This window comes from Cololabis saira, chromosome 7 (assembly GCF_033807715.1).
Source record: "Cololabis saira isolate AMF1-May2022 chromosome 7, fColSai1.1, whole genome shotgun sequence".
In the NCBI taxonomy this organism is placed as follows: domain Eukaryota; kingdom Metazoa; phylum Chordata; class Actinopteri; order Beloniformes; family Belonidae; genus Cololabis; species Cololabis saira.
Genome location: NC_084593.1, coordinates 9,715,995 through 9,743,879, shown reverse-complemented (window position 1 = coordinate 9,743,879; position 27,885 = coordinate 9,715,995). Strand labels below are relative to the sequence as shown.

The 27,885-nt window shown below is 38.2% G+C and overlaps 1 protein-coding gene across 11 annotated transcripts in view; it reads left to right on the top strand.

Moving 5' to 3' along the window:
• Positions 1-27,885, top strand: part of prom1a (prominin 1a) — a 162,444-nt gene that overhangs the window by 74,950 nt on the left and 59,609 nt on the right. The gene's annotated exons all lie outside the window — the stretch shown is intronic.

The following is a 27,885-nucleotide window of genomic DNA, read 5'->3' as shown; positions in this document are numbered from 1 at the left end:
AGTTTGTAATGCTTTATAACTGTTTAAGTTTTAAAAAGAAAGCCAGGCCAACCATTTTCCACAAACTGAACTAAAAGTAAATGTCAGGTTTGCATTATGCATCTTCAGTTTCATACAAGTAAAAATATTTTGCCACAAACTGAATAGTTTCTCTTATGTATGATTTGACTTTTTTCTTTTCCAGAAATTTAACAACTAAAATTAAATAAATAAATAAAAGTATATAAATACATGCAATTTTACATCATAAAAAAGATTGATTCATGCTCACCTTATAAGTGTAAGAGGTTTATTTTTGTTAAGAAGGTTATTTTGGTAATTCAGGGTTCATTATTTTATAAATATATTCTTTATATTCTGATGTAAATCAGGGACTATAATGACACTAGTCAGTTTATCTGTAGTGATTAGTCTGTTTTAGATTGGGCGGAGTAATACGCCACAGTACGGCACTAGGTGCTGTGTTGATGTTCTAAAATCCTACACTGTTGAGGGACATTAAAGTAACTGGAACTCAGCATAAGTTGTCCCCGTGTTTATCCTACTCATGACCCGAAAAAGGTTTAATTTAATAAAGTAAGGCTTAACTCTACACCAGCCTTACATAAGTACGGTAAAAGTTCAGAACTCAAAACCCCCCAAGAGTCCCGTGCTCGGGACCGCAAAACGGTACTAGTTTCTTCTGAGCGGAGTCAGATTTTGGTCTGAGGGTCGAGGCGCGGTCGTTACTAGTCAACACAATAGATTAATATTAATAACCCAATATCGCGATACAGTTTGTCACCTCCACAACACGTATTGTAACGTTTTTGTATCGCGAAATTTCGTGGCACGATATATTGTTACACCCCTAGAATTAAAGTAAACCTACAGTTTTTCAAAATTGCACCTTTTTGAATTCTTGCACAAACACACACCTGGATTGCATGCTATACGTTCCTCTTTGACAGTGTCTCGCTCAGGCACTCGTACCACACATCTACACACTTCTTCCCTGGTCAAACGCACACAGTCGTCAGACTTCTGCCTCCCCCTTGCTGTTTGCTATATATAGTATATTCCTACTGTAAATTCTTTGTGGCAGCAGCCTTCATAATTGTGTTCAGTCTAAGCACCGGTCACAATAACCCGCAGGGAGTTCTTCATAAAAGCTTGCTCTAACTGTGGTGAGTATCCTTTATCATGTCAATGCACATCTCAAATGCTAACAAATCCCACATAAACCCACAGCGTGCCTCGGAGGTTTGAATATTTGGTATATTATTCTCCTCGACCATGGACTCAGTTGCACCTCATTATTCTCCTCGGCATGTTTTTAAGTCATAATACCAACTGCATGTTCTTGCAGGGTTTATTGTATTATTGCTCCCGCTTTCATTTCTCCGGTTTGTATTCATATCATCAGCTGATGACTTTGTGATGAGATGAGATGGAAGTAAAACGAATGGATATATTGCACTGTTGTTGTAATTTAGGAGTTTAATATTACCTGCAGCTATTGTGAGCTTTGTTCCTTTCAATCTAAACGACCATCCGAGCTTCTTCAGACTTGTGGCTGAAGCTGTTCTGGTTTGAACCAGTACAATGACAGTTTCCTGCTGCAGGCAGTTTCCAGTGAGTTTGTTAAATTAATGAATGAATAAAGTTTTGCATCTGGGCACAACAGCCTGAATCCATCTTTTGAAATTCATAGTATGAATCAGTTTTCTGCTCAGAGATTTAACTGAACTTATGTAACCATGTAAATAATCGGCTGCATGGAAACGAAGTATGTCGCTACCAATCTCTGGATGCTGTTTTTGTTCAGCTCTTATTTTGAAAGTTTTGACTCGTGTCTCTTTGACACTTCTTCTAAGTGTTGACCTGCTCATTTCTGATTCTTTTCTGTTTCCTTTATCCATTGGTTCATTTATTTATATGTAACCTCAGACCTCCAGGGTATTTAGCAAGTCGAATAATCATCATCCTAATTGTGTCACAACCAGTCAGACATTTTTGTAGACAATGTGCAGTGAACAAAAAATGAATTAATACCAAATGGAAATTAAACCATGCAGTTGTGAACAAAGGAAACGGCATTAAAATAAAAAATCAGGTAATATTCCTCTGTATTTTCATCAGAAATTTGTTTTGGAGGATGTGCAGTGTTCCATTGAAGTTCTTGTGCAACACTTTATTTTTTTTATGTATTTATTTCCACGATCAGCTCCAGTGGCTCCAGGACACAGAAATCTTTAAAATGTATTCAATTTCTTCGAGGTTCTCAACAGATGGCTGCTGATAAAACTGCACGCCCCAACACAGAATTATAAAATTCGTCTTCTGACTGACCTAAGGAGACTTAGTCTGTTCGGTCCCTTCTTAAAAACTGACTCTGTTATACGTTACCATGGAGATGTGGATGGAACCTCCGGTTACCTGAAGCCCGTGTGCTGCAGACCAACACAGTGGAGAGATTCCACATCTCAGGTTATCTCTACTGTCAAACCTGGAAATAACATCAAACATATACAATAAAAGGATAATATGAAGATGAGTGTCAGATTAACATTGACAGTTAACTCAGAGTCCACTTTGCATTACCATAAATCAAGGAGGCTGAGGTTGAACAATGCTTTTGTTTTGTAATTTTAGCTTTAGGCTGTGTCTGAATGAACCCCCTACTGACTGTATAATACACTACATCAGGGGTCGGCAACCCAAAATGTTGAAAGAGCCATATTGAACCAAAAACACAAACAACAAATATGTCTGGAGCCCCAATAATGAGTCTTGTATAAGCCTTAGAATGAAGACAACACATGCTGCATGTTTCTATATTAGTTAGAAATGAGGGGAGATTTTTTTTTCATTATGCACATTATGCAAAAAAGTCGAAATGTCGAGAAAAAAGTCGAAATGTCGAGATTAATGTCGAAATTCAGAGAAAAAAGTCGAAATGCCGAAGAAAAAGTAAAAATTTCGAGAAAAAAGTCAAAATGTCGAGATTAAAAAGGAAAGGAAAAGGAAAAAAAGAAAAAAAAAGGTCAAACATTTTTGAAAAAGCTCCAGGAGCCACTAGGGCGGCGCTAAAGAGCCGCATGCGGCTCTAGAGCTGCGGGTTGCCGACCCCTGCACTATATGGTGTGCATACCATTTTTAAAGTGAGTATTGTTACTCTGTGTAGTGTACTCAGTATATCCTACAATGCATCCTGAAAAGTAGTTGGACGGTACATTGGGTCACGGTGATCTGCTATATTTTAAGTGAAACAGCAATGACTCAATAAAAAGACAAAAATAATGTTAGTACTATGCAACAATTGTACTCTTACTTTAGCTGATAAGTTTACGTTATCGTTCCCAACATAGATATTCTCTACAGAGTTAGTCTAGATTGGTGCAATTACCCCCCTGGGGACAAATCTGTTTTTGTTTTTTTTTTTAGGGGGGGTTTGAATATGAATAGGCACAACCTCTATGTTGAGGGAATATCTGCATGCTTTTATTGATTATTTCACATGTTACTTGTGGGTTTGGCCGAGGGGACAATGTCTGCTAGAGCTGCTCTCTCGGATGCAGAAGTTGGAAACCTTGTACTTCCATTAATGGCCACTAAGGTCTCAATCTGCAAGCGTTTAAAAGGTCCAAATGTGGATCAGAAATAAACATACTTACAGCCTGGCACCCAAAAAAAACGATTTTAGTTAATCCTTGGATGGATTTTACATCCATGACAACCACTAAACTGTACCTTGATGAAGCAGATCTTTCAGGTAATCACAAGGACTTCAGTTTTCTCTCTGTTCTTGTTCACAGTCTGTGTAGCTGCTCAAATTGTACGTTCTGTATTAAAGGCTTCGAGAAGTTGCATTTGGCTCTTGTGCTCATCTGAAGGAATCCATAAGTGTCCTTAATTTGATCATCTTTGACTTTCTCTTCATGTTAAACTCCCCAGTAGTATCGTAGCACCCAGACACAAGAGAGCATCCTCAGAGTTCTTATTAAATCTCCCCAGCTGCCAGGCAGAGATGCAGCAGAGGCTCTAATGAAGCAATTACAGGCCAGAGAGGGAAGCAGCGAGCCAGGCACACACTGCTTTTAACTGCCACAGGAAAGCTTGACAGCAAGGCACAGAGGAGAGGCAGGGGGGACAATTATTCTCCCAAGAAGTGATAAAATCGGACTAAGGGCTAGAAGACACCTAGGTGACGACATTGAAAGGCCAGAAGATGGGATGAAAGATGGAGAGAACACTGAAACCACATGAAACCAAAGCTGGGCATTACACACTGTAACAGCATGGCAGAGACCATAATAGAGGTACTATAGTTTATTATGTTTATTTTAGAAATCTGGGGATCTGCTTTTATAAGCATCATGGGCAAAGGTGAGATCTATTTTTATTGTTTTATTTTCAATCAATTATGTTGGTGAAGTTCTCTTTTAAAGGTCTGGGTAATGAGAAAAAATTATATTATGTTCACAGTTTGGCAGAGATAGCATGGTATCCATTAGGGCTGGGGATCCATTCAAATGTCAAGAATCGATTCGATTCCGATTCTTAAGATTCAGAATCGATTATCAAGATTTGATTTGATTCCGATATTGTTTTGGGTTAGTGTTATTAAAACTGTTTTTTGAGCTGTTGCATGAATTATATGACTGTAGTTCTGCAACATATTAATACTAGTATCATATTGAGATTAAACAGCAAGTATTGCAGCTAATGAGGCTGTAAGGACCAATCAGCTCCCAGAATGCTGATAGAACTGCTTTCAGAAACATTGTGTGGGGCAGAATTACCAAACAGATCCAGGGCATCAAACAGAGACGGATAAAATCAGTTTTATTTTTTCCCACATTCCGTTTTTATTTGTTTCATTTTCGGTCTATTTTGGTTTTTAATTTTTGAGCATTTGGTTTTTATAATTTTTTGCAAATGTAACCCCAAGACAGTATATAAAGTAATGAAATATAGATAATTTATGCAATTATAACCTAACACTTTAATGTTTTCATACCTTTAAACATATTTAAAGGCAAAAACATGGCACCAGTTATTCTCGTGTCCAACAAAACATTCCTTTTTTGCGGATAAACAAAAAAATAACCAAAAGTTGTAATGTAATGATGGAAAAAAAAAATAAAAAAAATCGATCTTTAGACGTATGAATCGATTTTTAGGAATTAATATGAGAATCAATTTAGAATTGGGAAATCGATTTTTTTCAACACAGGCCTATAGTTACAAAGGTGAAAATATACCAGCTCCTTCTGTTCATTGCTGTTTATTAGGATTCATAGTTATCATATCATCACTTTACGCAGCTGAAATGAGACTGGAATCTAAATAAAACCCCGGTTATTAACAGGTCAACATCCGAATTACATCTTTCAGAGCTTTGAATCCCGGAAACTATCAGGACAGGATGACAGCTAAGGATAATAAACGTCCCGGGAGCAGTGGAAAATCACAGTAAAGCGTGTCCCTCGCGGCTAATGGCCAGTTACAGCCAAGTTTATGGTGAAATAAACTTTGACATTGCTATAATAATGAATGCACATTCACAGCTTTGGTTGCATTTTGTCAGATAAGGGCATCCGATCTCTGGATTTATGAACCTTCTGTAAATAACCCATGTTACTCAAACATTACACGTTTAGTTGATTTTTAACTCTACAATCATTTGCATGTCATGCTCATCCTGAAAAGATGCTCATCCGTCCATTCGCTTGGCATCCTTTCATGCTTTCATGCATTCATCCCTCCTACTCAAAATGGTCAAATTTTACAGTGGAGAGGAGTGATAACGCTCTTTTGCATTGCCTGATACCCTGTGTTTTATTACCCCAATTTAGCGCTTGTCCTTTTTACATTAACTGACACGAGCGGGTGTGGAGCTGGCCCATAAATTACCCGCCTCGGAAGGCTACACTTAATCTTGGGTCAGGTCGGATGTAAACAGAATGACGCCGGGGGGATTTATTGAGATACGGAGGTCTGTCAGCTCCTCGCCCTCAGAGCCGACGTTCCTGGAATATGCAACTGTCAACTAAAATGACAAACTTTGCAAAAAACAAAAGTCGGGTCCTTTTAAAAAAACTCAACTCCACAAATCCCTTCGCCATTCAGGGCAGCACGGATCTGGCTCCTGCATCTCCTGCATCAATCTTAAAATCCCTACAAAGACAAAGAGACAAAGAACAACATTTCTCATGGTACAGACATAAGGCTAGGAAGGCTGGTGAGACAGTCAGTGGGGGTCTGCACATGCACTGTATTGAATTAGTTCATTTTTTCCCTAATTTTATTTTTATTAATATGTTCCTGTTATATGTTTTTGCTTTTTGTACGTCTAGTTCAGCTGTCGGCAACCCAAAATGTTGAAAGAGCCGTATTGGACCAAAAACACAAAAAAACAAATACAATATGTCTGGAGCTGCAAAAAATGAAAAGTCTTGTATAAGCCTTAGAATGAAGGCAACACATGCTGCATGTATCTATATTAGTTATAACTGGGGGAGGATTTTTTTTTTCATTATGCACTTCGAGAAAAAGTTGACATGTCGAGAAAAAAGTCAAAATTTCGAGAAAAAAGTTGAAATGTCAAGATTAATGTTGAAGTACAATCTAGAGAAAAAAGTCGAAATGTCGAAAAAAGTTGAAGTGTCGAGATTAATGTTGAAGTACAATCTCGAGAAAAAAGTCGAAATGTCAAGAAAAAAGTCAATGTTGAGAAAAAAGTCAAAATTTTGTGAAAAAAGTTGAAATGTTGAGATTAAAAAGGAAAGGAAAAAGGAAGATAAAAAGAGAAAAAAAGAAGGAAAAAAAAGAAAAAAAGAAGTAAGAAATGAGAAAAAAGAGAAAAAAGAAGAAAAAAAGGAAAAAAAAGGTCAAACATTTTTGAAAAAGCTCCAGGAGCCACTAGGGCGGCGCTAAAGAGCCGCATGCGGCTCTAGAGCCGCGGGTTGCCGACCCCTGGTCTAGTTAGTCGGTAACTTTGTGTTTTGCTGCTGTCTACCTAAAACAGGTCTCTTGTACATGAGACCCTGGGTCTCAATGATATTTTACCTGTGTAAATATAGCTCAATAAATAAAAAAATGATGTACCTTATATGCTAATGTAATAACTGCTTCCATAGGCAGCTGACGTGGGTGTGCAGATGTTCTCAACACATCACATCTTACTCTGCATCCGCACACCGTGTGCTGATACGACATGTTGCATCATGTCTGCAGGATATTGTAAGGCCACACCGTGCATTAATTAAAGAATAGCAGGAGCTGTTTTAGTCTCAGCTGATCAGCTCTGATTCCAAATCACCCCTGCATGGATTTATAATAATAAAAGAAATGACAGAGAATCTCTCCCTTTGTTGCAGCCAAGTGGAAGAGCCCTGCTTCGTTCTGTTACCCAGCGAGCATTTCAGCACTTTATATCCCTCGCCTGTGTCCAACAATATTATTTCGAAAGGTCCTAACATTAAGGGTTTAGTAATCCATGCTATTCACATTAATTATATGGGGTCTAATTAATGATATTGCAGGCGACGGTGAACAGAGAATTCAGCACCCTGCAATTAAATCCAATGTAGTCAATCGAGTTTTGGGGCATTTGTAACGGGGCATCCACAAAGATCCAATCCAATATCATTAAATCACAATAGGGGTCAACAGACCAATTAACAAGGCTGATATTAAGCTTAAATCTGCTGCTGGGGTGCAGCCGCTTTGTCTGATCTTTTAGCCATTGCCAGGCATCATCGTGCACAGCATGAAAGATTACAGAGTAACATGTTTTCTGACTGAAACAGCCTCAGCAGCACTGGTGGACTTGATTTTTCAGAGAAGCTGAAGCAGAACAGCTGCAACAGCAGCTGGTGATGAAGTCAAACACAAAAAAAACACGCCTCTGCCCCAATATAGCGAAATAGCAGTCTATATTGGTTTCTTTGATGGCATTCATGCCTGGACTCGCTTTATCTTGAAAAAGATATGTCATTTAGAAATGTTAAAATCGATTTATAGGCTACCAAGCCTGCAGTCAATCAAGTTTTTGCACGGATCTGCAATCTGATATGGTGCCAGGTAAAAAGAGAACCAGAAAACAAGCAACTGCATTTACTAATGTGGATTTTCTATATTTAATCATTCTAATCAGAAAAAGACACGTTTCAGTACTCTCTAAGGGAGTCTGCGGCAGAGAGCAAGTTCTAAATTAAACATACCAACCACATATTTTTTTGGAGATTTTGCCGCAGACAAACAGAGAATCCAGGGGATTTTGCTCAGAGTAATATATTCTGCAACCAGGCATCTAAGTCCTGTCGGGCTGTTTTCAGTCAGTCTGATACGGTTTCCTTAATCTACATCTGCTATATCTGATCACGTAAATGTCCACAGACACCTGACTAAATATTTTACCATATATATATATATATATATATATATATATATATATATATATATATATATATATATATATATATATACACACAGTACTCGAGTTGTAAAAAAGAAATCAGGGGGGTGGTGGATTTTATCATATGGGGACAGATAATTTGTGCTGATTAAAAATAATATAATATATCACAAATAATAGCACTGACAAAAACACCTGCAGAAATACTGCAGGAATGACATAGCAGCAGTTAAATGCAGCCTTCTGTAAGCTTTAAATATCCACTGGGCTTACATCAAATACATCAAAACACAACAATAAAAAACAGTTTTCTGAACTTATCAATATGCCTCTGTCCTTCACAGGATAAGTAAAATGGATCACTGCAAAAACTCAAAATCTTAACAAGAATATTTGTCTTATTTCTAGTTAAAATGTCTCATTTTAGTAAAAAAATCTCATTACACTTAAAACAAGACTCATAACTGGAAAAAACAACAATTTTCACCTGTTTCAAGTAGATTTTCACTTAAAATAAGTTGAAAAATCTGCCAGTGGAACAAGATTTTTTTGCTTGTAATGAGAAGATAAATCTTGTCCCACTGGCAGATTTTCCTACTTATTTCAAGTGAAAATGTACTTGAAACAGGTGAAAATTGTCAAATAAATTGATTGAAAATTGATTCATTATTGATGACATTACATAAGGGATGGAAAGGGGGGATGGCAGTTTTACAGGGGGGGGAGGGGGGGGGATGATTTTGACCGTTTTTATTTCAGGGGGGATGCCACCCCCCCTCATCCCCCCTCAACTCCAGTACTGTGTGTGTGTGTATATGTATATATATATATATATATATATATATATATATATATATATATATATATATATATATATATATATATACATATATATATATATATACATATATATATATATACATACATACATACATACATACATACATACATACATACATACACACACACACACACACACACACACACACACACACAACGTGCGTTATTTTTTCTCAAAGGTCTTATTTTTCATCGTGCCATGCTTTCCTTATTTACTGGTGAGAAAAACCAATAAGATCATTTGAGCCCGAACGTATTACATATTATGCTGTGCCATTTCAAAGTAGATGTTTCGGTCCCACCTGGGTTAGTTTTCTCCCACCTCGCCACTGAACACCCACTGTTTTGAATTTTCAATCTTGATCTCAACAAGTAAAGTAGTTGCTATTTCATGCCAGTTCAGCTCAAATTCAGCACCTTTCTGGAGAAATAACACATTGTATCTCCTGTTTATGTGACAAAAGATGTTATCCCTGAATATTGCTGCATTATTAATGAAGTGTCCTAATTAGTGTTTAGAAAAAGTTATTACATCACTCGTCTGGTTTTATTGGAGAACAGACCTGGGGGAGCCGTGTAGGAGCTTGGCATCCACAGTTTACAGGCAAAGCACTTCTACAGCACAGGAGACAAAGAACCTGCATCTTTATCCCGCCAACTTTTTGTTTGTATCCAAACTTTAGGAAAAGTTTAGGGTAACGAAGGAATAGCATGTTTCTGTTGATACACAGAATAACTACAGGAATATTTTTATCTTGTTAACTGCTCCAAATACCAGAGGTTCTCATTCAGAACCAACCGCTGAACTGCTGTCAGATGTAGGGCTGGGGATCGATTCAAATGTCAAGATTCGATTCCGATTCTTAAGATTCAGAATCATTTATCAAGATTTGATTCGATTCGATTCCGATATTGATTTGGTTTTGTGTTATTAAAACAGTTTTTTGAGCTGTTGCATGAATTATATGACTGTAGTTATGCAAAATATTACTACTAGTATTATATTGAGATTCAACAGCAAGTATTGGCAGCTAATGATGCTGTAAGGACCAATCAGCTCCCAGAATGCTGATAGAACTGCTTTCAGAAACATCATGTGGGTCAGAATTACCAAACAAATCCAGGGCAGCAAACAGAGACGGATGAAATCGGTTTTATTTTTTCCCACATTCCGTTTTTATTTGTTCCATTTTCGGTCTATTTTGGTTTTTAATTTTTGAGCATTTGGTTTTTAGCATTTTTTGCAAATGTAACCCCAAGACAGTATATAAAGTAATGAAATATAGACAATTTATGCAATTATAACCTAACACTTTAATTTTTTCATACCTTTAAACATATTTAAAGGCAAAAACATGGCACCAGTTATTCTCGTGTCCAACAAAACATTCCTTTTTTGGGGATAAACAAAAAAATAACCAAAAGTTGTAATGTAATGATGAAAAAAAAAATACATAAATAAATAAAGGGAAAAAAAACCCCCAAATAATCTATCTTTTAACATATGAATCGGTTTTTAGGAATTAATATGAGAATCGATTTAGAATTGGGAAATCGATTTTTTCAACACAGTCCTATTAGGATGATGAGAAAGAAAGATTTTATCTAGCAGATTGTGAAAATTGGAAAAGTAAGAAGACAGCTCCAGGTCACAGAAGAAGGTCAATGTGAATGTACAGCATTCTCACCGTGTAAAACATCATGTACATCACATTGTACCACACTGGTTTTATGTTGGGTTGTGTGTTTGGAGTTTTTATTGCTGACAGTTGACATCTGCTAACAGAGGGATGCTACCAATGGAGTCATTTGCTCACTGAGCTCTGCTAATGACTGTCAAAGAGTCACACACAATGACTAAATTCATTTACACACAGTCATAGTTGCCTGCGCTGTAGTTCTGTTTGTTTGCAATGAAGGATGTGAGCACATGTTATGACAAGTCACATGTTTGAACAGGGGGATCATCTTGTAATTGAAAGCTCACCTGTTACCTTTACTTCCAAAGGACATTGCCTGATCAGATTTAGTCTAGTTTGGCTGAAAAGCAATGGCAACCATAACATTTTCAAATGCAGTGATGTGGAGTACAATTACACGACAGCCTAGCGTTGGGCACTTTCATTTCCCCGATGATCCAGACTCATCTTTTTAATGCCCTGACTGGACACCCTGCCTTCCTGATATGCTGTTCACAGCCGATGGCCACGCTTCCTCATTTCCGCAAAAGATATCAATGGAATCCAGGAGATGAGAGCGATTCATAGCATATAGAGGACACGGGCTATAACACAGCTGCCTGGGCAGTCTGTTGCAGGTCAAAAGCTGCTCAGAGTAGTCAAATGTTATAGAGAAAAGTAGAAATGGAAACAATAAAAGAGATAGGTAGTGGAATTAATGGAGAAAAATTGATTTGCGCTACAAAGAAACAATTTAACACCATGCAGGACTCGGTTATGCAGCTTTTATGGACAATCTGCTCGCTGCAAGCTACATTTTTAGACCGAGTGGATGCACACCTCTAAAAATGTTAAATTGAAAGAAGCACTGACTTTGTGTAACCTCAGTAATAAGTACTTAAATCTGATTCCTTATAAAACCCGGTCCTCTTTCTTCTTATTTGGACCATTTAATAAGGTTAACCAGTTTATAGCACATTCAAATCCATTTGCCAATCATTTTATGGACTCATAAATCTCTATAATGTTTGTTAAAATGTAGCTAATAAAATGGAACTTGTTAAAAATACTTTTTTTAGTTTACTACTTTGTCGAGAAGTAGACTGAAATTTGTGTTTTTTTTAAAGGTATTGTGACATCATTTTTAACATGCTTTTAACACTATTAAAAGTCTTGGCCAACATCCCTCAAATGTGTCTAAAAGAGTGTAACAAGAAAAACTTCACTCCAGAACTCCATTCCTGGCTTTTTATGACAGTGTTTTTTTGCGCCGTGAAAAACGCTTCCCTTTCCCCCTTTCCTGTCAATCATTGCCCCGCTCCTCCTCCAAACCTCCTCCAACCCAACCATACGCTCACAGCGGCGTCGGAGAGTTAAGCCGGGAGCGACAGGCGAAGCATGCACGGAAATGCAGCAGGGCGAACCACAGCAAACAATCATAAAAATAAAGGCATGCAAGCAGCAGTGTCCCCTTATCTTAAGTCCAGTCAGTGGCCGCGGGTCTTCTTAGCAGTTTTCCTCCGGTGATTAGAACAAAAGAGGCTCTAAACAGCTCCGTGTTAAGCCTGATTTATGGTTCCGCGTTAAATCGACGCAGAGCCTACGCCGTAGGGTTCAGCGTACGGTGCGCGTCGCCGCGTAACCCTACGCCGTAGGCTCTGCGTCGGTGTAACGCGGAACCATAAATCAGCCTTTATGGTGCGCTGGAGAGGAGCGGAGGCAGGGAGCTGGGTGGAGGGGGCGGTGATTTAGCGGGTTTATACGTAACGGCCCGCCACCAAACCACATGCGCCGTTTTTGCATAGTTATGCGGAAAATCCCAGAAAGCACACAATACACTGAATGTTAAAAGTTCGTTGTTTTTTGGGTGTAATTGATGTCAAGACACCCAACAAAACACAAAAAATCAAGAAAAATTTGTTTTTCATGTCACAATACCTTTTAAGGTTCTGGTTCTTCACTGTGCATAAAAACGTTATCCGGAGTGTTAGTGTGCTGGCTCCTTGCTTAGAAAGATAGTCTTGGTGCTAATGGGATCCTTTTAGTGCATAGTGTAAACTAACTAAGTTACACAAAACTCAACATAACATGAAATTCACATGGTTTTCTGTGAATATCGTGCAAATTGAAAAGTGTGAAGCTCCAGTAACAGTGGAATCACTGCCAGCAACAGTAAACGTATCTTTGTACATGAATCTCTCAGACGTTATCAAGTTTTTTTTTAATTCTTCCTATATCTATGTTGTTTTTAACAAACTTGTACTGGTAATTGACATTTAAGACTCCAGTAAAATAAGCCTTTGGAAACCGAGTGACTACTATTCATTTTAGACTCTCAATCCAGCGCTTTGCTGAAACAGATCCATAAACATATTGCTGCTTTCTCTCTCACACAGTACTGTAGAAACAAGCACCTAATTAGTCACCTAGAAACACACACACGCTCACACATCCTCTGCTTCCTGCAACCCACACGTTGCTCAGTTAACAGCCTCCGTGGGGAGTCAACACATCCAGCTCTATTTTAAGGGGTTCATTAATAGTGCGATGAGCATTAACTTCATTCTGTCATAAAGGAAGATGAAGATGTCACTTGCTGACTAAATGTCAGGCAATTGAGAGGTTCTCGTGTGGAACCACTTTTCAGGACTGGCGACAGATTTGTATGCACTTACAAAGAGATGTAAAATTATACTTGAATTCTTGACGGAAATTCAAGCAAAAATGGATCAAACAAAAGCAGATATTGTTAAAAAATGTTGGTAATGATAGTAGTCATTTTTTTTAAAAAGTGATAAAACAATGTCCATTTTCAAAGTGTATGTTGTGGAAGTGAAAAACACAACTTAAAGAGGTATGGAGGCAGTTTAAACTCATATTGAAGTCGGCACCAGTCAATAAGTGTACCTTTTTGCCACTTTTAATGATATCAATAAAATGGTGAAACTGAACACATTTAAATATCAGACATTTTTTTTTCCAGTTTTTAGTTCAAAAGGTTGGGATGAGATGCCACAGTATTTAGATCACACCTCATAAAAATAATCACATTTTCCTTCAAATGAAACTGATATTTTAACGTGTGCTGTCACTATACGTGGTGTTGCTTTCGCCCGTTGCTGCTGCCGTCAATGAAACTGGTTTTCCACAAGTGTGTTTCTCACTGGACTCAGAGATGTACATTACCTTTAACCTTTGACATGGCATTACATTTAAAGGAGGAAATGATGAAAAACAACCCAGCCACAGTAAATATAGTGAGTTGCTGACGAAGTGTAAGTAAGTAAGTAAAGTTTATTTATATAGCACCTTTCACAGATATAAAATCACAAAGTGCTTTACATTAAAAGAAGGCACACAAATTAAAAGAGATTAAAAAGAGAAGATACCAATAGTATACATATATATAAAAACCTAGATAAAATTAACAAGGTACAGAAAACGGCACTGGGCTGGCATGTTAAAAACATAGTCGCAACGCACATTAAAAACATAGCAGCAACGCAGAGACACAATAAATAAACGGTTAACCAAAAGCCTGTCTGAATAAAAACGTTTTCAGCTGCTTTTCAGTGTACTGTAGTTAGGAGATAGGGCTGGGATCGACTCAAATGTCAAGATTCGATTCCGATTCTTAAGATTCAGAATCGATTATCAAGATTTGATCCGATTCGATTCCGATATTGATTTGGGTTAGTGTTATTAAAACTGTTTTTTGAGCTGTTGCATGAATTATATGACTGTAGTTATGCAAAATATTACTACTAGTATCATATTGAGATTCAACAGCAAGTATTGGCAGCTAATGATGCTGTAGGACCAATCAGCTCCCAAAATGCTGATAGAACTGCTTTCAGAAACATCATGTGGGTCAGAATTACCAAACAGATCCAGGGAGGAAACAGAGACGGATGAAATCGCTTTTAGTTTTTAACACATTCCGTTTTTATTTGTTCCATTTTCGGTCTATTTTGGTTTTTATTTTTGTTTTTTTTTTGCAAATGTAACCCCAAGACAGTATATGAAGTAATGAAATATAGACAATTTATGCAATTATAACCTAACACTTTAATGTTTTCATAACTTTAAACATATTTAAAGGCAAAAACATGGCACCAGTTATTCTCGTGTCCAACAAAACATTCCTTTTTTGGGGATAAACAAAAAAATAACCAAAAGTTGTTATGTAATGATGAAAAAAAAAAATACATAAATAAATAAAAAATAAAAAAATCGATCTTTAGACATATCGATTTTTAGGAATTAATATGAGAATCGATTTAGAATTGGGAAATCGATTTTTTTTCAACACAGGCCTGTTAGGAGAGCATGTAGATGTGGATTAAAGGTTAGAAAGATGAAGTTGTTTTGAATAGGAGGTGTTCTTGGAAGAAGAGGGGTTTCAGGAGCTTTGAAAGCAGATTAGAAGGTTTTTATCAGAAAGTTATTAAAAACTTTTAACTGGTTCTTACAAGCAACAATGATGTTTTTTTGCTTATGGAGTAACAAGGGCAGATCTGATCACCCAAGGTGCATTTGGCTGCACATGTTAATGCCGGGTGTGAACACACGTGCCAAGTATCTGGTGATTGGATTTCTCAGGAAGCAGTTTAATGCAATTTCTGGACGGGACAACTCTGAATCATCAAAAAAGGACAAACCCCTGTTGATATCACAAACTCATCCCCAGTTCAAACTGGAAAATCCAATTAAACAGAATATCTTCAGTGGTGTTATATCAAACATATTCTGTTTTTCGTGATCAGGGAGTATGAATATGGCGCAGAGGGACGGCCCATGAGACGTCCAGAAAGTGCTGAATGTGTGAAGCATCTGTTTTTATAACATAAGCACATGTGGTGCTTTGCTTGGATAATTCTGCTAATATAGCTTCATGAAACATTGATTTCTGCCCTCAGTAAAGTTTATTGTGAAGGCAAGAATTAATTCCGTTCCATTAACTTTCCACAGACCACTAATTCTAGTATCAATTTCATTGTTTTGTTTTCAGTGTCAGTTTTTCGATCCGTCCTCATGCACTGTGGGAGAAAAAAGTGTGTTTCCACAGTTTACATTAATGTCTCCTCTGCACCTTTTTGTTTCACAATAATTGAACCTGAAGCCTCTTTTTTTCATTGTTCATTGAATACATATTTTCATTTTCTTGTAGTTCCTTGTTACAGGTTTCTTTTCAATTAACAAACCGACTTCTCTGATCTAATCACACACAAACCATTCGGTCCTCACACGGCTGACGACTTTACACAAACCGCTGCCTGACTTATTACCTTGAAAGATTTTTACAGAGTTTGTTATGCATCCCATAATTTATCACATAACTTCATTCTTTATATGTATTGATTTGAGAAGGTGCTGGATTCATTGCTCAGAGATTTTGCTCCATTGTCGATATAACCTAGTTGATGCCATCAGGGTCGACCTCCATCCTCAGTAACGCTGTGGCGTTTAAGCAATTCCCAGTTGGTGCTACTGGGCCCAAAGTGTGCGAAGAAAATACCTCCCAACCCTACTGTCTGCACGTCTGAGAACTAGACTCATAGACCAGGTAGCGTTTTCCAGTCTTTCATTGTCCAGTTATGGGGAGCATATGTGTATTGCAGCCTCAGTTTCCAGCTCTTAGCCGACAGGAGAGTCTTCTGCTGCTGTAGCCCACCGGCACTAAGGGTTGTCATGTGGTGCGGTCGTAGATGGTATTTAGCATACCCTTGTTATAACCAGTGCTTATTTTTGTTAAAGGGGACCTATTATGGCATCTAATACCTATTTTAAACAGGCCTTGAATGTCTTAAAAACAAGCTTTTCATTGTTTTTGCTAAATAAATTAGAAATTCAGACTCTGAGCCATGTCTTTATCATCCCATTCTCTAACCTCATTATCTATGCTGGATTCTGAGTGGGCGGGGCTATGATAATGAGGCACTGTGCTGATTGGCTGCCTGAATGACGCGATACACTGCTACGAAAAAATTGCGGACGCTCCGGCCGGTGGAGTTACACCGTGTCCTAACTGTATGCGACAAAATCAATTCCATTGCTTTATTTCCTATTGGACTGTCCTAACTGGCTGCAGCGACGCAGCGCGCCGTTTTGAGCTGAACATTTGTCGGACGCCCTGCTTCTATTTTCTTCCCGTCGCTCGCGTTGAAAGCCGATTGAAAGCGCTGTAGGAAACGGTCACGGATGAGGAACGGCTGATCCAGTTAGTTGAAATGAGAAGTTATCTCTATGATTCCTCCTCATTTCACTACAAAAACCTCAATAAAGTGGCAGCTGCTGGAGGGAGATGGACAGAGAGCGTCCGATGTCACGCAGTCACGCGATAGTCGGACGCTCTCATGCAGTTAGGACACGGTGTTTAGTTGTGGGCGTGGTTTGCATTTTGGTTACGCAACGAAAGGGAGCAGAATCTGAACGGCTCGTAGATCCACATCACACTGGACGGCTCATCCGGGCGGCTGTACAGACACTGCAGAATTTGGTTGCTTTCCTCCTTCTCTGAGTTGGCAGGCTGAGAGGAGACCACTTTATATATGTTAAAGCAAGAAAAAACTTGTTTTTCATAATAGGTCCCCTTTAAATTAGCCTTTTTGTCATCTAAAAGCCAGCCTTCTGACCTCTGACATCAACAAAGCATTTCCACCCACCACTCTCTCTAAACCCTACTGATGGAAATCCCAGTCGATCTTCTGGTCAATCTGCTGATTGACTGGGATCTTGGGTGAACAAGCAGTTGAACAGGCGTTTACTTCATATAGATCAAACGTAACTCATGTTCACGGGTTTTGGTCAGGCTTTCTGGGACATTTATTTGTCCCCTGTGTTTCAGTTTCGATGATACGGCCCACTGTTGTTCAGGAGAGAAAAGATATGAGGAGGGAAAGCTGCAGGGCTCGGGCTGTGGTTGCAGCTTAGGGGGGCTCACTCTCTCCAGGAGGGTTCGGATAGGAAGATTTATAGTCCAGAAATAGAATTCTGTAATGCGGACATCATTCATTTCTTTGTGTTGCTCTGTTTTAACTGTAAGGTCAGAAGGACACGTAATGAAAATGAGGCCAGAGGCTGAAGAACACTTGTGTCTGTGCTTGGTGTGGTTTTATACTCTACAAATCACTTTGATCGCTTCACTCCTGACGCATGTTTTGGAAATCTTTCATGTATAATGAAACGCCCTCTTCTGCAGAGATCAGTTCTGCAGCTTTGTTTTACCATGAAAACATAACATTTTAACATATTTATGTTTGCTGGTGGTTACGTTGACTAGGGCTGGGGATCGATTCAAATGTCAAGAATCGATTCGATTCTGATTCTTAAGATTCAGAATCGATTTATCAAGATTTGATTCGATCCGATTCCGATATTGATTTGGGTTAGTGTTATTAAAACTGTTTTTTGAGCTGTTGCATGAATGATATGACTGTAGTTATGCAAAATATTACTACTAGTATTATATTGAGATTAAACGGCAAGTATTGGCAGCTAATGATCCTGAACAATCAGCTCCCAGAATGCTGATAGAACTGAAGAACAGAAACATCATGTGGGTCAGAATTACCAAACAGATCCAGGGAGGAAACAGACGGATGAAATCGGTTTTAGTTTTTCCCACATTCCGTTTTTATTTGTTCCATTTTCGGTCTATTTTGGTTTTTAATTTTTGAGCATTTGGTTTTTAGCATTTTTTGCAAATGTAACCCCAAGACAGTATATAAAGTAATGAAATATAGACAATTTATGCAATTATAACCTAACACTTTAATGTTTTCATACCTTTAAACATATTTAAAGGCAAAAACATGGCACCAGTTATTCTCGTGTCCAACAAAACGTTCCTTTTTTGGGGATAAACAAAAAAATAACCAAAAGTTGTAATGTAATGATGAAAAAAAAAATACAAAAATAAATTAAAAAATAAATAAAAAGAAAAAAAAATCGATCTTTAGACATATGAATCGATTTTTAAGAATTAATATGAGAATCGATTTAGAATTGGGAAATCGATTTTTTCAACACAGGCCTAACGTTGACCACTGCACACGTTTGACACAGATATTTCTGTTGATTTATTTTAAGAAATTCAGCTCATCTATCTGTTTTCTGAATGCTTCCGTATTCCAGTGACCTTCTGCGGCTGCTTTTTCAACCCCGAGCCCTCCAGACCGTCTAGCTCAGACGTTGGTATTCACATCACCCTGGACTGTTTACTGTGAAATTAATGGGACCGTTGTCTCCCATCAAAGTAGTGCAGTTAGTCCTTTGATAGAATGGACAGCAACCCACACAGCGTGTTTATTAGCGGAAAAGAAATGACAAAAAAATGGCAGAAAAAGCCTTGGAGTCAGAGAGTTGAAGTGTTTGTTTGATTCAAATTCTTTATAGAGCATAGAGCTGCAGTGTGTGTGGGACGTCGGGTTCAGTGTGCGACCTGGCAAGCTCTGAGGACAAAATTAAAATAAATGATAAAGAGAGCATAACAATGGCTGCTTGAGGGGACAAGAGCATTTTAATGGAATAATAAGCAGCACACCAGATGATTAACTGAATTATGTGGTTGCTGAATTGAATGCTAGCAGTTCAGAAGGCGCACTGCTAAAAAGCTTCAAGGAATAAAGGAGGAAATAAAGTGGTGGCAACGAGAGCTGTCAACATTTAGGCTGAAATAAAATGTAAGTTCAGAGAAATATCAAGTACAGGAAATGTCATGATACATTGTTTGGACACTTAACATGATTTATTGTCCCACAATGTGCAAAACAAGGCTCATTTATATCATTTAAATGTTCTTATGAGGTTTTATTTTTTATTTTTTTGTCTTTTTACACAGGGAATTGAGGTCCGAATGGCACAACAAACAAGACACAAATTTCAAATTGAAGCATTGCGAGTTCACATAATCTTCTTTTCCACAAGATCAATACTTATCGTGTAATACAGCATTTCAAAAGAAAAAAAAGCTCCCTTGCACCACCTACACTGTTTATGCTTTATTATACGACTTAGACCAGGGGTCAGCAACCCGGGGCTCTAGAGCCGCATGCGGCTCTTTAGCGCCGCCCTAGTAGCTCCTGGAACTTTTTCAAAAATGTTTGACCTTTTTTTTCCTTTTTTTCTTCTTTTTTATCCTTTTCTTCTTTTTTTTCCTTTTTTTTCTTTTGTTTCCTTTTCTTCTTTTTTCTTTTTTTCTCTTTTTTACTCTTTGTTCTTTTTTTTTTCCTTTTTTCTCTTTCTTTTTTCCTTTCCTTTTTAATCTCGACATTTCGACTTTTTTCTCAAAATTTTGAATTTTCTTGACATTTTGACTTTTTTCCCGAAATCTCGACTTTTTTCTCGAGATTTCAACTTTTTTCTCAGCATTTCGAGTTTTTCTCGACATTTCAACTTTTTTCTCAAGATTGTACTTCAACATTAATCTTGACATTTCAACTTTTTTCTCAACATTTTTACTTTTTTCTCGAGAATTTCAACATTTGTGCATAATGAAAAAATAAATCTCCCCCCAGTTATAACTAATATAGATTCATGCAGCATGTGTTGCCTTCATTCTAAGGCTTATACAAGACTTTTCATTTTTTGCGGCTCCAGACATATTCGTTTTTTTGTGTTTTCGGTCCAATATGGCTCTTTCAACATTTTGTGTTGCCGACCCCTGACTTAGACAAAGCAAATTGGTGCACATTTCTTTTTCGCAGTTATGGACCCAGCTTATGGTTTTCTCTTGGAGACTGGATAATAGAGGCCCAGTTCCAGCAGTGTGAAACAAGGGAGGGGCTGAAAGGCGACTGGCCCAGCCTGGCAGTTACAGTCACAATGAATGCGAGCCATTGTTGGGGTTTGTACAAGCTATGGAGCCACTCGACCATGTAACACTCACTTCCCAGTGCCCACTAATAGCCTCCATTCTGGGGCACTGTACTACTGCGATGCTCTTCTTCATCTGCTCCTGTGAGGCTTCCACCCCGAGGGAAGAGTTTCATGTGTCATTTGGCTTTTGTTCAAAAAGGAATTGAATTGTTTTTCCATAACAGTCATAGTTGCAGGTAATGGGTCAGTTGCAGAGAAATGTCTTCATGCAGAACGACAGGCCAGTGGCTTAATTCATTAAATCCTGTCTAGAAATGGTCTTTTAAAAGTGCAGCACCATCTACTGTAAAACTATTTTAAATGTGTAATTACAAGATTTTTAAGCAAAATAGCTCAATTTTCAGGGACTAACGTAAGTGACATAATTGTGAGGGAACATAATTTTAAATATCCGGATGAAAAACGTTTCCTACGAGTTTCCTCCATGGAAATGGACTGGAATATTACTCATTCAGAGGTGCAATAAAATAAAAATAAAAATGTTATCTCAGAGAGTTGGGCCTATATTGCCAGAAGCTGATGTTTTCCAGAGCTTCAACACTTTAATTGTCATTCTTTGACAGTGGCCATCTGTTATTGAGTGTTCATTACTGGGTTGATGATTTTAATTACAAACAGATATTTTTTTCCATCCTACAGTAATTCCAAATGTAATTGCTTCGTATCAGGAGTAATACATCCAAACGTGACTACATAGAAACCATTTTCAAGTATGATGGACAGTTGTGAACTCCCCAGCTCGTTTCCAAGCGCCTGGCTTTCTCCTCAAAGACTCTTTGTTCGGTGCCAGATTCCAGCGACCGTGCGGGACACCGGCAGCCAGAGAGGGTGAGCATGAGACAAAGAAAAACAGAGGGAGGTGGAAAGAGGGACAGAGAGAGAGAAAGAGAGAGAACAGAAGGCAAAATAGGAGACAGGGAAGATAAAAAAAGCAGAGGAATGGACGCTTCATGAATTTAATTGCAGGTTTATAATGCCTGTAGAGAATTGCAGGTGTAGAGAAATAGATTAAAACAGAAGAGCCAGAGCAGCTGGAGAGGCAGAGGTACAAAATAAAAGTGAGCTGTGGCGCTGGATGAGCAGAGAGAAGGAAAGTGTGCATTAGTTTATGTAAAAAAACAAAAGCATCGGACTTCTGAAAATGAGACTTGTGGGTGACGGAGACACAGCAAAGTACCAGACAAAAGGCTTTTGTCGTCAGAGTGACCAGTTTGAATCTCCCCGGCCTAGTTTGGCCTACTTTCCCATAAAGTCTCACTTATTGGACGATCGTGTTCACTGTCACCCTTCTGTCACCGTTTACAGCAAACAATAACACGACCCCAGCAGACTCGGCCCGGCTCGGTGCCACACTGATCAAGTTTATCTCTCAAGGGCGGCACATGATCCTACGACACATTTGCTCTTTAGTGCCTGTAGTAGTGGCTTTGTGTAGTTTGACTAACTATCATCTTTCTACGAACAAGGCATTCACCACAAATGTTTGAAAGCTGATCTGAAATCCACTTATCTGAAACAATATTGAAAGCACAGACCAATGAAATGAATAACTAGGGGTGTAACAATATATCGTGCCACGAAATTTCGCGATACGCGATATTGGGTTATTCATTTTAATCTATTGTGTTTACTAGTAACGCGCAGCCGACCACGCGTGACGACCGCGCCTCGACCCGCGGACCAAAATCTTCCTCCGCTCAGAAGAAACTAGTACAGTTTTGCGGTCCCGTTTTGAGCTCTGAACTTTTACTAATGTAAGGCTGGTGTAGAGTTAAGCCTTACCTTATTAAATTAAACCTTTTTCGGGTTGTGAGTAGGATAAACACGGGGACAACTTCTGCTGAGTTCCAGTGTACTTTAATGTCCCTCAACAGTGTAGGATTTTAGAACATCAACACAGCACCTAGTGCCGTACTGTGGCGTATCACTCCGCCCTATCTAAAACAGACTAATCACTACAGATAAACTGACTAGTGTCATTATAGTCCCTGATTTACATCAGAATATAAAGAATATATTTATAAAATAATGAACCCTGAATTACCAAAATAACCTTAACAAAAATAAATCTCCTCTTACACTTATAAGGTGAGCATGAATCAATCTGTTTTATCATGTAAAATTGTATGTATTTATTTACTTTTATTTATTTATTTAATTTTAGTTGTTAAATTTCTGTAAAAGAAAAAAGTAAAATCATATATGAGAGAAATTATTCAGTTTGTGGCAAAATATTTTTACTTGTATGAAACTGAAGATGCATAATGCAAACCTGACATTTACTTTTAGTTCAGTTTGTGGAAAATGGTTGGCCTGGCTTTCTCTTTAAAACTTAAACCGTTATAAAACATTACAAACTGTAACAATAAGGCAAATGCACAGTATTATTTTGTATTTTGTGTCTTTCAAATAAAAGACAATTTTTTCCAGTCATATGTTCCTCATTCAAGGTTGTTAAAAAAATACTGCTATCATATCGTTATCGTGACCTCAATATCTTGTATCGTACCGTATTGGGAGATTAGTGTATCGTTACACCCCTATGAATAACACGTGGTTTTCTGCTGGGAGCTCAGATCCTGGCATTCGTGTAGATACAGTATTAGAAATAAATTGCAAGATACATCTTTGAAAGTTTACGATCAAATATTCATCTTCTTCCCTCTTCCATCCTCTGGCTATGTGGGATAATTGTTGTTTTTCCAGTGTCCCAGCCTCGCAAGATGAAAGTTGTTTTCCGTATTAATCTCAGAACACTTATTTAATTACTAAATGTTGTCATGTAAAAATGATTTTAACCAAAAGAAAAAAGAGCTCCTTGAAATGAGATCCTACTAAACCATTAAAAGTGTTAACAACTCCCGAGACCTCAATCTAATGGAGCATCCCCGGAGAGCTCCAATATAGAAAGGCAGATCTGATCCTGCTCACTCGACCCAACGGGGCTGTTGGCAACAAAACATGTACTTTTTAACATAATTGCCTGCAATCAGAAACATAGCTTAAAAATAGACTCCCTCTTTCTTTATGATTTTAATCTGCAATTAATTGTTCATTACAAAGTCGTTTTCATGTCTCCATAGTCCTGCACTCAAAGAAACTGGGGGTGACACATCAGTTCTGTGCATTTATCAGTAGTTTCCAATCTATATTTTAATGAATAAGTTGACAACTTAAATCTTTTAGCTAGGAAATTAACTAGGAAATACTGATTTGCTTGTAGCAGTTTTACAATTACGTCCAAGTTTGTGATTACATCCCTGAATAGGAATAAGTGGGTGTGGATATTGATGGATGTTTGGTCATATATTTTGTTGAGATACAGAATAAACATAAGTAAATGCCATCCTGACTTTAAAGAAATGATAAATCACATATTTTATTTCATTGCCTTGACTAAGATTGGACTTGTAGTTGGGGATTATGACGGTTAAGACTGATGAGCTCTGACTGTCCAGCTATGGGCTAAAATGAAGTTCAATAGTGGCTAAAACCAGGGGAAATATATACTGTAGAAAATGTAGTAGTTAAGATGAGAAAGAGGTTCGGCTCACTGCAGCATCAATGCGTAATATTTAAAGAAATATCTGCAACTTTGAAAGGTGCTGTGAGAAATAAGCATCTCACCAACTGTTGTGCACGGGGCAGAAGTATTATGGAGTTGGCTTTGTGGCAGTTAGTGACATGACAAAGGGGAGAGCAGATTCAACATAGAATTATTAAATCCATCCATACCCAGACTTTTGGAAATAATTTGAAGATTTACTCAATTAATATCATTTTATTAAATTCTTGTTGTCTTGTAGATGAGTCATTTATATTAAAGTTTCTAGCAGCCACATATGGTGGTCCCAGGAATCTAGCTGAAGCACCTTAACTTATTTCAGTAATACTTAGCTGTTTTAGCTTACTTAGCTCACGCTAATCTGCAAGGCTAGTTAACACTTATTTACATTCATTTTCATGAAATTAGGATGTTTGGACAGATTTAAAGTGTCACTATAGCAAAATGTCCAAAACGAGTGGTGTCAGAGTTGAAGCGAGGTCCAGCAGAGCTCCGCTGGGATCCGCAGTTTGGCAGAGTTTCAGTCGGGCGAGCCTAACCCTGCATTCACACTGAAAGCGTCAAAAATCTCCTGATGCGAGCATCGCGCTGCTTGGTAGCTTGGTAGATTCACACTGAAAGCTTCATGTACTGTCGACGCCTGCAGTGGGCGGGGCTAAAGCTGCGCTGCAGAAGTGGACGGAACAAAGTCTATATAGCCGCCTACACATATCTGTATATAGTGTGTACATCTTCAGTTTCCTATTTCACCATGGATCACACTTTGGGAAGCCTTCTTTATATTTTAGCGTTATTTCCGCGTAGATAAGAGTGAGTTTGATGCTCCTTAACAAGTTTGGTCCGCGGACCAACAGCAACCGTCAGAGTCGTTGGTCCCGGTGAAGCTGCAGTCTGTCTGCGGTGAACACTGACACACCAGGTCGGAGCGGATTTGGTCATAATGTTTAAACTGTGTTTTGTGATTAATAAGCACGGTTTTTAATAATTTTGCGTTGGATCGATGTAGCCCATACGTGTTTCACATGAGCAGTTCAGGTAAAAACGGCAGTCAAATCAGCAAAAATGTCAGTTTGCTGGATTAAATATATTAATTCCTGATAAAATAAGTTTGTTAGTGTACAGCTATGCTCCTGTATGCATGTGAATGAGTGTACGTTTGTGTGTACACGAAAGTACAATCTGCATTGAGGGTTCTTGTTCGGGAATCCCGGTCTGTGATTGGACGCTGCCTCGGCGTCGCCGCTGCTCATTTGCATAAAGTTCAGATTTTTCATCTTCAAATTGACGCGCTGCCTCTGCTGCTCCCACTGCCTCTCGACGCGCGTTTTCATAGAAAATGAATGGCAACCGGCTGCCTATGACGCCCGTGACGCTTTCAGTGTGAATGCAGGGTAACAGCTGTCAATCAACCCTTGAAGGATACATGCGGGTTGAATGACTACACATCCCAGCAGACCTCTGCTGGAATGATTCAGAAATGATCCACTGTGACTCCTGCAGCTTATCCTCGTCCTAGGAGCTCTTGAACAGCTAGCAAACATTTGTGACAGGACCTCCCATTTCAAATGTGGTGGCAAAATCGTAAAGACCACTGTATTTAGACAATGTATGGTTAGTACAAGCTTGATTAGCTAAGCTTCGTCTTTAGACCCAACCAAGTGCAGCCCTAGAGGGACAAAGTTGTATTACAAGTTGGGCCTGACTTTGCCCCCTCCATAGCAACTGGTTCTTTTGTCAGCAGAGCAGATCTGTATTCCCCCTTGTGGTCAGAAGTGGTATCACTACCTAGGGTGGCTTTAATAGCCTACTTTATTCATCGGTACAGTCCAACAACCATCTACCATGTATGTACATACACAAAATGGCTAAGAATGTAAAGGATGCATTTCCATAGTATTGTGTATATAAACATACATTCTTAATACCTTAATTAGTTTAGGTTGTATCAGTAATGGTAGATTGTAAATACATCAAGGACTGCTGCTCACAGGAATGGCATTTTCACAGCATACAAGCTGCTGAGGCAGAGACGCGTATACAAAGACCACTGTCTCTTAAAACGGTGAATCACAACAGCCTGATTCATCTCTATTGATCTAAACCTTCCCAGTGGCATCTGAGTCAGCCCCTTTTGTTATTCCTCTCTACAAGTCATCTTACATCATTCATAAAGCTTCTTATTCCTCTGAATCCTTTCCGTGGAGGAGATTCACTGTGTTATACAAGTCGAGTTTAAGAGTTTTGACATCTCCAGAATCCATCAGGAAAAAGTCTTTTGATCATCTTAACAGAAGTTAATTGCACCGTGCTCAAAATAAAAACATACATGCATTCACTTAGACGCATGGCATGATGGTAGCTGCAAGGCAATGAGCACAAACATTCAGCTGGGGTGAAAGTGAGTCATAGCAACAGCTTAATATTATGGGTTGTTTTTCCCTTGATGTTGCTCAAGCTAATTATGCCTTGTAGTGAGCTACTCAGGTCTGTTTGAAGTATGCAAGAGACTCACTTTTAATGGTTTTATTTATGCAATTCTGTGTTTTCAGATTTAATTTGAATCTGTTTACAGCCTTGGGCTGTTAGGCGACAGAAGGCAGTGTAGTACACCTGCATTGGCCAATTGCTTCCTGAAAATTGTAGTAATTCTAAGTAATTCTGAGAAAACAGTTTTCAACCCACTCCTTGTATTGTCCGCGACGCATGTATTCAAAGTTCCACTACTGTAATGTGCAGTCCAAGGCCATTCATGACTAACTGTATAATTCTTATGCTACCGTCACATGGAAATTATATAACAATATGAATTTATTTTATTTAATAAGGAGAGAAAATAATGAATGTTGTTTCTATAGTTACAAAAAACTGTAAAGGCGGAAATTAAAGCTTACTCTACAGGTGCTTTCAAAGTGAAAGTAAATGTGGTGTAGAACACTGACCCCTGCTGGCGATTGCACGTCATCACCCCAGTTTCACTCCTTCCTACATGTATGTTGATCGATGTACTGAGGGCAGAGGTGTCAAAAGTATTCACATTCATTACTCAGGTAGAAGTATAGATACTAGAGTTTAAAATACTCCTGTAGAAGTTGAAGTATCAACTCAAGTTTTTTACTCAAGTAAAAGTATAAAAGTACTGGTTTCAAAACTACTTAAAGTATAAAAGTAAAAGTAATGTAAGGGGGAAAAAAGCTATTAAGGACAAAAGCCATTGAAAATGAATGCATCTTAGTATAATGCAAATATATTAAAGAAGCATATATGTGTACTATTGAGCATTAACATCTGTTTCAGAGAGCAGGAGATATGATGACTAGTTGCCTATAAGTATTGTAATGGTGCAAAAAGTCAAACTTCAGAGGCATGTTATCATTTATCCTAACCTTTATTGGAATGTACATCCAAGTTTAGTTGCAGGAATCTGAGGGAACGGATGTAAGAACAAAACTGGACAAGAACATCTGAAACAACCACAACCAAATTCACTCTATCCGGATGGAGCAATTTAACTGGATAGT